The sequence below is a fragment of the Topomyia yanbarensis genome, chromosome 1 (assembly GCF_030247195.1).
Source record: "Topomyia yanbarensis strain Yona2022 chromosome 1, ASM3024719v1, whole genome shotgun sequence".
NCBI classification, from domain to species: domain Eukaryota; kingdom Metazoa; phylum Arthropoda; class Insecta; order Diptera; family Culicidae; genus Topomyia; species Topomyia yanbarensis.
In genome coordinates, this window is record NC_080670.1 from 40,664,562 (window position 1) to 40,680,124 (window position 15,563).

General features: G+C 37.6%; 1 protein-coding gene across 2 annotated transcripts in view; it reads right to left on the bottom strand.

Annotated features, from left to right (window-relative positions):
• LOC131677439 (sialin) overlaps positions 1-10,682 on the bottom strand; it is a 55,659-nt gene extending 44,977 nt beyond the window's left edge. Inside the window, exon 1 of one of the 2 annotated variants that reach the window (XM_058957270.1) lies at positions 9,778-10,682. The gene's annotated coding sequence lies outside the window, so the exon portion shown is untranslated. The remainder of the gene's footprint in view (positions 1-9,777) is intronic. The other variant, XM_058957267.1, reaches the window with a different exon arrangement.
• Between the last annotated feature and the right edge of the window lie 4,881 nt (positions 10,683-15,563).

Consider the following 15,563-nt stretch of genomic DNA (forward strand, 5'->3'; position numbering starts at 1 on the left):
TCGATTTTTTCAGTGTAGAAGTCAATGAAGAATTTTTTCAATATTTTTATTCGAAAATTTGACTAATTTTGTGAAAACCACTCCTACAATATTTTTTGTAGGATTTGTCATTTTTAGACTGTAGCCATATGAAAAAAATTGGTAAAAAAGTTTGGCCCTTTTCAAAAGACAGTCTAGATCATTTTTGGAAAAACAAAATGTGCAAAGTGGCTTTTTGTGACAAAGTCTTCATGTACAGAAAGTTTCATTAGAATCTGAGAGGGTGCTGCCAACTCTGAATACGATTTGGCGCGCAATTCGTCTATTGGTAATGAACCTATGAATCTTTTTTCTTCGTATAACGTATATTAATTTCGTCGACTCGAAATCAAGTTGCTCGTACCGGGTCAATGTAAACAAGCTTTCTGAACTGTCATAAAAGTGAGGTTAAACAGTTTCATACGATGCTCTATTCACAGCGTGGAGTGATTCTCTTGAATAATCTTTGCTTCACTTTAAAATATCAATTGTTTAATTTTCTAACAGTATAACCTTTCGCATTACCGAGCGAATCGCTATCCTTGAAGCGATATTATTAAACTATAACATGATGATGTGGGCGAGTATGTTCATGAGTGCATTCCTGTCCACGGATGTTATGACTTTAATGTGTATATTATCGACATAGAAAGCTCCAATATAACGCTAGGTGCTTATGACTAGTGCTCCGCAGCCAATGACGCTTTAAATATTTTCACCGCCCATTGATAGTGAAGCAGCAAACACCCACTTGTTGGGGCTTTCCGAGAACGCCATTTCTTCGTGAATAATGAATTTAGATTACATAATACAGTAAGCGCTCATACGAGTCCACTGTTTGAGAAAAGGAAAACCTGGGTCTGTACGCCACTGAACGCCACTGTATTTTTTTGTTAGTGTAAGTAAGAGCAGCACTGATTGTACTTAAATATGGAAACGAAAATTGTGCAGTTCACTTCCAGGCAGCGGACTAATACCTAACTATTCGAGTCACAGCTGTAAATTCAAAGCGATTGTATCGGCAACGACAGACAATACAGCAAGCTCGTGGGTCTACCCCAGGAATGTTCTGTTCAGCCTATACTCTTCAACCGAAGAAAAATATATATATAGGGGACGACCGTCAGCAGTTAGACAGCTGAAATAATTCGGAATAATAATTTGTGTGAACGAAAAATTAAAAAAAACCTTATGGAAAGGATAGCAAGAATAAGTAAACGAAGTTTGAACAAAACAATTAAAAAACGCAAGGCAAAAAGTGTCACACTATTGTCGATGCTCCCCTATAGTGAGTAAGAGAAAGAGTGTATGATTCTACATTCGGAACCATGGAATAGTCGTATATAAAATCATCGATCCAAATGCCAAAGGCGGAACATCTGGAATACTGACTTTGCCTAGATAATAATACATAGGTATTTTCAGTGGGCCGACAATGGGAGCAGGCATCCTGCTATAGTGCCGCCTTTCTAACACCATTAGATAAGACGGGCAAGCGCATGTTGATAATGGCATTGAAAATAGTTTCACGTTCTGATATCGGTCAGTACGTGGCAATCGCTGAATGAGAGAATTTTTTTAAGTTGAATTTTAAATCGATTGAAATGAATATTCCCGGTTTAGAAATGCAAATCAGCATAACGGTCTTAGTATCCTTTGGTTCACATTGCGCTCTAGAATTACATTGACGAGCTGAATAATTATTGTTATGCGGTCACACACAATTACGTGTTTTAGGTTGATACACAAAATTAATTCTTCTGCCTGGATCAATTTGAATCTTTTCACCTGGGACGTCGTGAATACTGTATGCCCGACATGGTGGAATTGGATAAGTTCGGCGTAACCATTAGCTCATTTTTTCCTCTTCATGAGTGTTCCAGATTGCGAGTACTTTTCGAAAACACCAATAAGCAACTGTCAAAGCACATTTGAGAGTGGATTGCACAAAAATACATGCTTTTTCATTCCATTCCATTTACATTGCTCGAGTTATTTGAATTGACATACTTTTGATACTTCTTTCTGAGAAACCAAATTTTTTGTACACTTTTCTAACACGTTAGTTGGAACAGTTACTTTGTTATCTAATGGAATTGCTTTACAGCAGAAAATATCTGTCACGTTACATAAGTTCAACTGTGTTTAAAAAAATGAAAAAAACGAATAAAACTAAGTTTATGCAATCTTAAATTCCCATATAGGAAAATCGGACTGAACCACTCTGTACATTAAGGGCACAAAACCTAACTTAAATTAAGTTTTATTTTTTGTGTTTCGAATTCATCATGATGTCCCGGGAAGCAAATACAGAAGCTCAGGTTTGCTGACGAGAAAGCGAAAACGAACTCTTGTGTTTTGGCTCGGGAGCCAAACGCCTGGCATTATGCAATCTTAAATTCCCATATAGGACAACATCACTCGGGACAAGTCAGTTGCTTTGAAAGTTCACATGTGTCGTTCGAACTGTTTGGATTTTTTTTATGTCTAACTAGTGCTAATTTGGGTACTAGTTTAGATACATCGTCTAACTAGACACCCAGATGGTGCTAGTTACTGACAAGATGAATTCGAAACACAAAAAATAAAACCTAATTTAAAACTTTAAGGTTTTCGCGACAGTATTTCAAAAAGTAGACTCAAAGAAAAAAATGTAGGTTAGACATTCTATGCAAGCTGTTGGTGTGGTCCAAAAAACTTTTTCAAATTTTCGATCTGTCACGTTACAGTTATTTGCTTTTCATTACATCACAATTGAAAATAAGCATTATTCCATTTTCATTTCAAATCTTCAAGCAATATCATCAAATTTAAATTAAACTGCAATGGAAAAATATGGTTCCAGGCAATAAGTTGACAATATCGATTTTATTAACCTTATCATCTCCTTACGGTCTTTTAGTCTTTTTGATGTTATGCAAGAAGCTGCAACAAGTTTTAATAAATCACAGACTTAAAAATTGTTTAAGGCTCGCCATTCATATTATTCAATGTTAGAGGACAGATACATACGGAAAAAAAAGTTTGGCGCAAAAATTTATAAAAAATATTTCGACTGTGGTTGCCATTTTCGGAGCTTTGACCATATAACGTTAATTGCACATAAAATGAGTCCTGAAAATCATCCAAATGTGTATGTTCCTATGGAAATTTATATGATTCAGTTCGAGACTTGCGCGGTACCCGTATAAATAAATACCATTTCAGAAATATTTGGAACCATTTCCAAACTATTTAGATAATACTCACCACATTGAGAATACTTCTGATATATTCCATCATTATAATTCAACTATTATAATACCATACTCATTTTAGTTACCATTTCCAATATCTTTCTTTAGACATTTGTATACTACGTTATGCCAGAGCTCATTTGCTTTATAAAATAAGTGAGGTTAAGTCATAAATAAGTCAGAATAGGAATATCATCCCCAGGTACTCATAAAATTATTGTTTGAAACTGATAAAGAAAGTCAAATCAGACAGCAAAAAGGCGCATAGCTGAGACTCTACCAAATGCGCCAGCAGACTATGGTACGGTCCTGTTAATCTAGAATAAACATCGAATAAGACAAAAACTTCAAATTTCAACAAAAATAGCCAAAATTATTGCAAACTTTTTCTGCTCGTTTTCTCAGTTTCATTTGGAATAAGGGGAAAGGAAATGTGATCAGGGGAGTAAAGCAGGCCGCCTTTATAAAGCTGTAGCAAAGATCGTGTAGTAAGCTAGATCAATTATCATCGAGAAGGTAAACCCATGCCATACCATAAAAATTACCAAGAGAGTCACATGAGATTTTCGATGTTCCTGGAAGCGTTGGAAACACTTTATTTCTTCTGAATTGTCTAAGACCAGGTGCTGTTTGCTTCGGATTTGTGGCAGAACTTTTTCTTCCCGGTATATTTAGCGACCTTTCAAAAGAGAGAGAGAGAGAGAGAGAGAGAGAGAGAGAACAAAATAATTCTTGCAATTTAGTGGAATACTGCATGCATGACGTGCGGCACAAACAATCAACCATGCAGATGATCCTTGTCGAAGAAGAGGCGAAGCAGTTTCGCAAAAGGTCACCCGACATTAGTTTGAAAGGATACCTGATTTTGTCCCGTCCAGTGCGATTGTCACTCAAAATCTTCGCTCATTGGAGCAAGAGGTCATTGAAACAGACAATCCCGTTCTTCAGTAGATCACGCAAGTCAAGTTCGAATCGATAACTACACCATCGATCTCAACTTTGTGAGCGGACATGTAAACGCGTTAGTTCTTCATGAAAGTCTTGTAACGTAATTTGTTTACTTTACAAAACTATCGCAATTCTGAACTTATCTAGGCGAACTTTCGAGATATCTGGCACAACTGAATACTTCTGCGTCTTGCGCAATATTAGATTTCTTCGCGGACTATATTTGATCCGAAAAAAGATCGGATACGGAAGCTTGGAGTCTTTGGCGACGATCTTGTTCGACATCCATTTTAGGATCATATGTCCGATTGAGCTAAACGAGACGATTTTTAAGTGGTGCTAAGGCTGTTGAGGTGCGTCTGGTTATTAAATTCGATGATCACCTGTTTTCCATACATGCCATTTGCAGCCTAACGGCTACGGCTACGGCTCTGCTCATATGTATTGCTTTGGTGGCCTTTGTTATGCGTAGGGGACGGTGGGGAGTTGTGAACATAGTTTTGTTTTCGTGGCATAACTCCCATAAACATTGGTCGATTTGCAATATTTGAACTGATATTGGTAAAGGACTCCTTAATACATCCACAGGCTGAAGCAATTTAAAACAACCAACATCGTGTTTGAGATATGGCAGATTGCGTGGAATCGGCATTTTTTAGTTCACTCGTATTCGAATACACATTTTTCAGTGAAATTTTGCTAAACACTATTAGTCTTAAAAGTTAGTAGATTTCTGGCTACGTCTGTAGGAGACTATCAAAAGTCTGTAAAATACAGGCACGTCTGAAAATCTGGCACCGCTGTTCACAACTCCCCACCTTCCCCAACATATGTTCACCTTGCTCCAAAAACCTGTAGATTAACATGATCAAAAAACCTCATCTTCCAACATTACTGCGATAGCTCAATTAGATAAAGCGTCAGTCCATTTAGTGTCAACGAAGTTTTCTTTCGGGGTGTAACAGAATGAAACTTCATCAATCGAAAGAATCAATTATATGTGAAAAAGGTAGAGTTTTTTCTCCACTTATATTTTATGCAACTTTAAAATATACATCTAGAGAAAATTTTCAATAGGACGTAAGTAACAATGAGAGATTCTCTTTGGGGTCTTTCTCTTCTGTTCATTACTCGGCCATTTCAACATTTACTACTCTACTCTTTGCATAATATTCTAGCAAAAACCGTCGGCTTTCGATATGTACTGGAAAAATAGTGCAAAGTGTTGTAATGACGTCGTAATAAACGAAAGAGAAAGTAAACAAAGAGAGGCTCTCAATGTTACTTACGTCCTATTGAAAATTTTCTCTAGACATATCAAAATGTATATGGAAAGAACATGTTTTGGTATGGTGACTGTTCTTAACAACCCGTAGTTTGTATGGTCGAGTATGGAATTTAATTGTGCCAGGCAATAGTTACTCTACTGTTGAACGAACCGTATTGGAAATGGTTTTTAAACGTTTGATAAAATGGTTGGCATACGAGTACACAAATTATGCGGGATATTCATTCAACTTTCTTCTTCTTCTTCCAATTATGTTTATTTTCCGTCGGGCCTATTTCCGCTACGAGGCCAAACACCGCGACGCCAGAGAGTGCTGACACCACTCCCAACTATCTGGATTGGATATCGACTCATCAAAACTCATGGACCGGGGGACCAACGGGCTTTGCTTCCCTTCCGAAGGAAGGCGTGACCTCAGATTTTTCTCACCTCTGAAAAATCTCAACGACCTCGACTTGGGATTGAACCCAGACCAACTGGGGTGGGTGGCGGTCACGCTTACCACCCAACCATCGGCGCCGTCCATTCAAAAAAATATATATTATTTTTACACGATTTTATACAAAATGGTGTTGAGCAAAGAGAAAAACTAACTGCGATATACACAAAAATGCACAACTAGCAGATCGATGCACTTGGACTATTCACGCTCAAGCGAAACTTATGTACGCTACTTTGTAGTCACCTTGTTATGTGGCACTTTGCCTTAGTCATTGAGGGGGTGTCTTGTGAGTCAATGATTGTCTTGTGAGTCTGTTATTTATCGGGATTTTTTTTATGTTAGTATAGTCACCAACACATACGAAAGTTATTTATAGTCCGATTCGTGGCCAATAATTTAATAGTTGAATTATATATCAATAGGATTCCCAATATTATGAGTATTATATGAATAGTTTGGGAATGGTTCCGAAGCTTTGTGGAATGGTATTTATTAACACATGTGACACAAAATCTCGTGGCCCGAAATGCGTTGGTAGTGGTGAGCACCGAAGCATTCCTGTGCGTGGAATTCAAGTTTAATGAAACCTGGTTGCACACACTGTTTGATACTGGGTGCCGAATAAATTTTGCTGCGTGAAAGTGTATACGTGAACATCAAAAAACCGTTGTTGCACCATACAACGATTAATTTTAGTACCCGCGGTACGGTGGAGTCCGATGTGTGTGTGTGTGGGAGCAGATAGGTAGAGCGCTTTGAATTACATGGATGTGGAAGGGAATCAGACGCAAGTGAATGAATCCGGACGCTGTGGAAGGGAGTGGAATTATGCAGATTCTGAATGCGTGTGAATGGGAGAAACGGTTGACCCCCGTGCGCTAAAGTGATAAAGGAAATAATCGCAAATTACAATCCAAAAAGTGATGTGTTGAAGCAAAAAGTCATCTTAACCGATGACAACCGGTTCACTTTATGACGGTTTGCGGCTTACGAATGTTTTGGTGGGAATTTCGATGAGTGGCTGAGAATAGGAATTGAGCGCGAAAGCGTTAGAGATTACGCAAGCGCCCGGTAGCACTGGCTCCGAAGAAAAATGGAATGCTAAGGGTGTGTGTCGATTACTGACAGATGAGCAAATAGTGAGACTCCCAATGCGAAACATTGCAGACCAAAGCGATAAATTGAAAAATGTTAAAGTGACCACCACTATACTGCCGTTAAAAGCATATTTGTCCCATGTTCTATGGGAATCCCTATATACATGGGACAATTATGCTTAGAACGGCAGTATAGTATACTCTCGACTTAAAGAATTCTTTCTTCCACGTGCCGGTGGACACTACCAGCCAAAAATACACAAGTTTTGTGACGCGTATGGGGGACAAATACGATTGTCTAAAACCCCGTTCGTGTTGTACAATAGCCCCGCAAGTTTTAGTCGGTTTGGGGCGTATTTTTTGAGATTTAAGGAGTGTTGATCATTTACGTCGACTATATTGCGAAAAGGCGATATCCCCTTCGATACTTATGTTGATAACCATGGATACGGTGTATCGTTAGCGAAAAATGATCGGCTTTTTTCTTCAAACGTTTTGAAGGAGTATTGTACCGAACAGAATGTGGAAGAGATCACCATAGGATTTCCCAGAGTAAATGGCCAAGTGGAAAGCGTAAATCAAGTGATCAAGTGAAATTGAGTGTAGAGAATATACGTAAATGGTATAAACCTGTTGGCAGTATCCATGTGAAAGTGAATCGAGTCTGGACTCCAGATCCCTCTCACGATGATCAAAATGTAAGGAAGAAAGACACAGACGAAGAGGAATCGTAACATTAGCGTACCGCGTGCATCCCTAGCAACAGATCAAACTTTCATGTTGCTTCGTACAAAGTGCTTTAAAATTACAACATTACTTTCTCACAATAATAATTACTTGTGGATTGAATAGCTTAGATACATTTGCGATTTTTCTGTTAAAATCAGTTAATTGACAAACATCAATGTTCCATTGAATTTCCATTAAGTTTCAAGTGGTTAGGTGAAAACCAACACAACTGGCAGCAAGCCAGCGCCCTATCGATGCCCCTAACTGGCAACAAGGGTCGGTTAATCTGCTGCGGCACGAATGTTGGTTGCTTGGTGTGGACATATTTTTCGACCATGCAGTTCGCACTAAAATGATAAGGGAGACTGAGGAGACTTGATCCCATTTTTTATTTTTCAATCCAACTCCGTGGAATGATAAAAAAAACTATGTATTTTTGTAGTTTTATATTGTTTCTAGGGATGACTGATAATCAGAAAAAAATTACATGGAAATATTATACTGGACATGGCCTATGAGCATTTCTGGAAAACAACAAAAAATGGAAAATTCTTAGATTAGTGGAGGCTCGATCCCTAATTTGGGGACACTTGATTCTTTTTTGAAAACGTATTTAAAAGAGCATGTTGGGTAATAAGTCAATTTTTACCCATTTTTTATTATCACTCTACCCTGAAGCCTTTGGTTAGAGCAGCGTCTGTCATCTTTGCTCAAATGCATTGGCTAAAATTGTATTGCGATAATTGAGGTACTCGATTAAAGTTTTTGCTGCGCTCAAACAGAAGATTTTCACCATTCTCAAGACAATTTTGTTATTATATTGGCTCTTAATAAGAGGCGAAGGACCTTAAGATTAAATCTACTATAATCGGAATAAAAAATAATTGGCTCTTAATAACAAAGCAAAAAAGCCCAAATAATAAAATTAATAATGAAATAATGTTGTACCCTTCCTAATAGGGCAAAAATAGATACCTTATCCCATTCAATGTTATAAATGGATAACGGTATTGATTAAATTGTTGTGATTATACATTGTTATTTTTGTTACTACATATTACGCATCTCTTACCAGATTTTTTACGAATTCACCAAATCTCCGTGCAATTATTTGAAAGCTGTTTTTATTGTGGATGAGGAACGTCAAATGTGGGATGCATGGTTGCTACGTATACTGTAGTAAACAATTACAGTTAAGCTTCTGTACGATGAAGCCTTCATTTTTGACAATTTTTTTTATGGCAATTATTTTATGGCAACAATGACTTCAAATGTTCTGGCGTGAATTTGGTTATTTTCAGTGGTGTGTATGAAGCATGGCGAAGGGGATCAAATCTCCACGAATTTGAAGGGATCAAATGGACCCATAGCATCTATTTCAGCAAATTTTAGTAAAAATATAGTTGAACAAAAAATCAGCTCAATCATAACATATTCATACAAATGACATTCTCCTGTATGGGGGTGGGCGTAGCGTAGTTGGTAAATCGATTTGTACGCAGCGCACCTGAGTTCGATTCCCGACCCCCCCGCCAATAGGGTTAGAAATTTTTCATAAGAGATTTTTCTAACCCGAAGAGGCGAATGACCTTAAGATTAATTTAACCTCTATAATCGAAATAAAAAAAACATTCTCCTGTAAAATTCCCACATACAAAAGTTATTATTATAGTATGCAGTGGGATGATTTTATCAATTGCATGTTTGAAAATTTTGAAAATAAATCTTCTTCATCTGAGATTCTTTTTTTAAATCGGTAAAAATTCGGTTACACATGTCAAATTTCTTTTTTGTGTTAAAGAAATGTATGTTTAGATAAAACTACCTTTGAGTTACAACGATGGGATCAAGTCTCCCCGGGGATCAAGCCTCCCCTATATGATTTCTTATTTAATCTAGAAATATGTTAATATCTATCTCCTATGTAAATCAAAGCGTATCAAATTTTGCTGCTAGTTACAACTTCTTACTTTTCTTTACTCTTTAACACGACAAACCTAATCACCAGTTCACACTTACCGCATTTCGTAGAACTAAACTAGATGTTGCTGGCGATAGTATTTAGTATACACAAACGTATGCAATTTGTGCACGTGTCAACACTATCGGTGCTTTCCCCGGGTTACAATAACTTCCGCTCCAGCTGTTACTACCGTTGCACGGTTTTGCAGCAAACCGCTTATGTTGTTTGATGTCCTTGGAACTGATTCGGTTATTGAGCAATTATTCATGGGCATTTTCCTTTCACACTTTCACAGAATTAGCACAAACCCACTGCAGTCGAAATCACAGCCCGTTGCACAAACTTCCCGTAGGTTTTTACTTTCAAAGAAAAATATTGATTTTATGTTAAATTAGGAACGGCTATTATCCTACTGGCATTTCGTAACACTTCATAAGATATTGCATACTCATCGGTATCGATATTATAGAAAACAATTTCACAATCCACTCCCTGTATATCACACACATTAAATTTTTGTTTGTTCTAATAATTGCTCATCCATTAGTTCCGTGTTGAAAATTCAGCCTACCAAACATATATCACACCAGGATGCACTGCGTTAATCATTCGGCTATAATACAATGCAATCAGCACACAAAGGGATGACCGATTCCGCAGTTCTAGCCCCGAAACACAACCACAAACGAACTACTGTCCAAAATGAAGGGATCGAAATACGGCGAAAGACTGACACTGGAATCATACATGGCCACAACTAAATAGAGGGACGTGGACCTATGTTTGGATGGATTGCAACTGCAATGTTGATTGGAATTGTCCATAATGCTGAGTCGTGCCGAAATACGTGTACTTACAGTGACAGCTGAGCGTACTACTACTACTACTTGGAAACGAATACGTGCGTCCCACACAAAAATATAGACCAGAGAGGGTGGTTTTGTTGATGTTTTTCCGAGAAGTTTTCCACCTCCCATCACTGGCGTGTTCGTAGCGGTAATATGCCATATGTTTTTGGGAGTTGTGTATCACATCAATACTATGTCACACTCCTAGCTGTCATCAAGCGAGGGATTTGGATGTGAAAGTCGATACTAGGAGCGAAGATATTGTCAATTTCGAGATGATCTCGAGCGCTTCGTCAAGTGCGAACTAATCAAAAAGAAACGCCAACAATATCAGAGATGCCAGGTACTTTTTTCAAATGTCTGCAACAATAATTTTAAATGTCTGGGAAGAACAAAAAATGTCAGGAAAGCTAGTGTAACCAAAAGCCTTTATATTCAAAAATCTGCAAATATCTGCAACAAAACTAAAAAATCTGCAAATATCTGCAACCAAACTAGAAAATCTGCAAATATCTGCGTCATCGAAAAAATCTGCAGCTTATATTAAAAGTCTGCGAATTTGCAGACTTGTCTGCAAACCTGGCATCTCTGAACAATATAGCGCATTGCGCATATAATAGGTTTGTTCCAGTACACGGAAGTCACTCTCTGAAGAAGAAAAAGAAAAGAAGATAATACAGGAACGATTTTCTCCCTGTTTGTTCCGGAGTACTTCCAGTTTCTCCTGGTACTGGAACAAACCTAATAAGTGCGACTAAAAGTGCGGAAACGCTTATAGAACTGCCCGCATAAATGTTTACCATATGCCATCCATTGTATCAATCGTCGAAAAACCATTCGTTCAACAATACATTAACCATTGCCTGGTATAATATCGAACATAACCAGTGTCGTTTTTCCATGCTCGACCATACAAACAACGGGTCGTTAAGAACAGTCACCATACCAATATATGCGATTTTCCATATACATTTTGACAACATACCATTCAAGAACTATACAGATTATGGTGACATGCATATTTTAGATCTAGCGATGTATAAAATATTGGTGCAGAAAAAAATGTCTTCTCTTTCACACTTCAATTCTATCGATTGATGAAATTTCATTTTGTTACACGCAAACTTCTGATGAGAGCTTGGGTTGAGACTAACTGGACTGTCGCTTTATCCTACTAAGCTATCGCCATAATATTGCAAGATGAGGATTTTTGATCATGTTAAGCTACAGGTTTTTGGAGCAGCGTGAACAGATATGCAAATGACAAAAACCACCAGAGCAATATTAACCTCTAGCGCAAAAGTACAATGTAGTACAAATCTCCAATATAGGATACACGGAAGGTATTGGAAATGGTAACTAAAATGAGTATGGTAGTATAATAGTTGAATTATAATGGTGGAATGTATCAGTAGTATTCCCAATATGGTGAGTATTATATGAATAGTTAGGAAATGGTTCCAAAGATTTCTGGAATGGTATTTATTTATACGGGCGCGCTTTTACATTGAATTGTCTTGGTGTCTATTACGCACTTATGTATTATCCAACGAGGAATAAGTGCGCCTCATACATGAAAACGATTCAATGTAAAAGCGCACTTTAATAAGAAAAATCGCACTTTTATGGAGTCCAGTTTTAAATGCCATCAATAATATATTTTTGTTTCAGTATTTGCAGTATAGTCTTTTACTAAAATAGAATGTTGTATGGAACCTGGTTAGTCACACTTTCTTGATAGTGTCTTCTACTCGCGAGGCCTTAAATTGAGCCCTTTTTGGGAATAAAATGTAAGGCATCTATTCAATGGATTTTTAAACTTTTGTTTTTATTTTGAAGAAACATGTTTTGACTTTTCAATTTTACTTTTGAAGACGAAAAGAAAAATCTCTCGCGACCTTGAAACTTCATTGATGACATTGATGTTGAAACTGCGTGGGTTCCGCTTAAGTAAAGTTGTGGTAAGCTGGGTAATCTGTAATCGGAAAACTCATATTTTTTTTTATAATCATAGTCACGTTGGCTATGTTTTCCTGAGAGGGATTTTTTTATTTTATGATTTGTAAAAGTTATGTAACGATTTGCGAAAAATTTACATTATTTTTTGGCCTATTAGGGGCTTTAAAAGTTGAACTAACTGACATTTTGCAAATCCCTCTTGAGCGATCATAGCGGTATGTTTTCGGAGCAATTGAAGAAAAAATTATTGAAATCGGACCAGTACTTCTATGAAAAGTCTTACTTGACCGCTCAAAAAACACTACAGTCGTGATTCGCTGGTTGGACATTTTTTAACTGGACCGCTTTTTAGTTGAACCTCCACTAGTTGGACCATTGTCCAACTAAAAAGCATCTGAATGTCAAAATCTTATGTCAAATTTACTTTGACAATCAATCTGACAATTATTAGAGATGTGAATAGATGCAATTACACTACTAACGTCTCCTTTGGAGAGTTTTTGACATCTGTCAGTCGGTCCAACTAACGAATCAAATTCGTTAGTTGGACAGAGGTGTGGCCCAACCAGCGAATCACGACTGAACTTTCGGGAAAATGTGTTAAAAGATAAAGTACGGTGTATAACTCAATGGTAGTACCTTACTGGCTAATCTGGTATGCCGAGGCCGTAGAGCTCACTTCCACATCACGAAAATGTTCTTGGTTGTCCATATTTTGCTCCCTCTGTTGAGCTCGGGCCTGTTTTGCCGCGACACCCACTTTGCGTTCTGAACGAGTTAAACGTTCACCGTGGAGCCGAGTAGCACATCTTTCAGTTTCAGTCACCAAGGTAATTCCCCTTGGTTGGAGATGCTGACTGCCAAATAAGTCGCAACATTGACCACCTGCCTGCCAGAATTTGTGCAAGTGTTTTGGCGCTAAGGCCCAAATTCCACTATTCAGAGACTCGTTGTTTTGGGTGTAAGTTCTTAACCATCTTTCTAATAAATCATTAGATGATAGACTTTCATAGATGGGTTTCAATAATTCTACGATATAAAGAGGCCTGTCATGTTCGAAAGTGTTAAAGTTCCTTTTGCATCGGCCTGACGCCACTTGGACCAACTGTTCTCACCGGGTAAACAGTGCTGTGTTGGGGATTTTCGTTCGATGACGAGCAGTGTTCGAGGGAAGCCCACATTGCATTTCGCATATGTTAGAGTGTCTCCGAATCGCCAGCCCATAAAATTCTGTTAGCTCGCCGATTAATTTGTCCGTCAACTTTTCCTTTCCTACCGATGCCTTTGTTTTCTTTCTTCAGATTTCGTAATCTCGTTCCCATACGCTTCTCAACATGTATGACACATTCTTTCTTCCGTACGATTTTCTCGTCCCAAAAAAACAAGAAACCGTTCGCAGACGCTCACACATACATAAACCGTCAACAATGGACCGGTGAATTCTTTAAACAATGATTTTTCCGTAGATGAGCGCCATCGTGGTGCACCGCGTTTAGTATCTCAGAAACGGCCGGAGATGGATTTTCGGTTCTCAGAAACATGCCAAGGAATTTGATTCTCACCAAATCCTTTCTGTGGCGTATTCTCAGATAGATATAGATTGAAAGTAAACAAAGAAAAAAATCGATTTTTTGAAAAAGGTAAGAGTAAAAGTCCCCCTTAATTCTATCATGGTATGATAAGGTGGGCTCAAATTACCTATAACACATTCCCGCATAAACGGCTACCATATCGCCCAACCATTGCATCAAACGTTTAAATACGAGTTTCAATATGGTTCGTTCAAAAATAGGTTAACCATTGCTTGGTAGAATATCGAACATAACGATTATCGTCTTTCAATTTTTGACCATACAAACAACCCGTTGTTAAGAACGGTCACCATACCAAAATTAGTTATCCTCTAGGGAGAGATATGCGAAGACGCCATCTTGAGCCAGCTTACTGTCAACATTTTGAGCCAGTCGATCATTATTTGACTGCATTGGTGCAATATTTTTGGATAGTAATGTTATTTTTTTTATTTTTGTTGATAAACATTAGACAACAAATTATAAATAGGCGCTATTGTAAGTTGAACTTTCCTGACAAGAATAATGCTGTTCAATTAGGGTAACCAACCTATATCCAAAGGTAGGATTCCCGGCGGAATCGTCGGTAATACCTTCTATCTGATTTTTTCCAGATGGTTGCGTTGCTGGCAGTGTTGCTTTTGATTGATCTGAAGAGATGATTTTTTGTCCGAAAGCTACCGCATGGTATATTTTATGCATCTAATCTATCTTCTTGCTTCCGTTGTTCGATAGGGTCAAGAATGGTTTTCTGCGGGAAATAGATCCATCATCAAAAGTTTGCTTTTTTGTTTTTCTTAAGCTCCTATAACTGCGTAACGTGCGAATACACAGGAACGGAGTTTTTCTTTGCAGTATTCTCTTCTTATTATATACATATTTACTGATTTTTGTTTGAATAATACTTGCGCTACATAGCCGCAAAGAATCCAGCAACGGGAACGCCGGAACTCGAAAAATTCAACCCATTTATCGCGTAATGCAGCATCCTTCGGGTTCCGAAAAAAAACTTATTTCAGCTATTAGAGCGTAATTACAAGGCCGATTCGCACAAAATTTTCCAATGCACTTCATTTCTTATTTTTAAAATAAACGTTATGATAATAAAGTCACGCAAAACTTGGTTCGCAATAAGTGATGCTAGTTTTTTATCGCGATATTTACCGTTGCTAGTTTGTCTTTTTTTTCCTCCGCATATCTCTCCCTAGAGGATAACTAACCAAAATATGTTCTTTTCCAGATATATTTTGACAACATACCATTCAAGAACCGTACAGCTTATGGTGACAAGAATATTTTATATCTAGCGATGCCTAAAATATTAGGTGGAGAAAAAAAGTCTCTTCTCTTCACCTTTTCGATTCTATCGATTAATTTTTGTTAATTTACATGCCATATTTTTGAAATCGGTTTGACAAACGAACAAATTCGATCATCCAGTCCACTCCCCATATAATCAATACA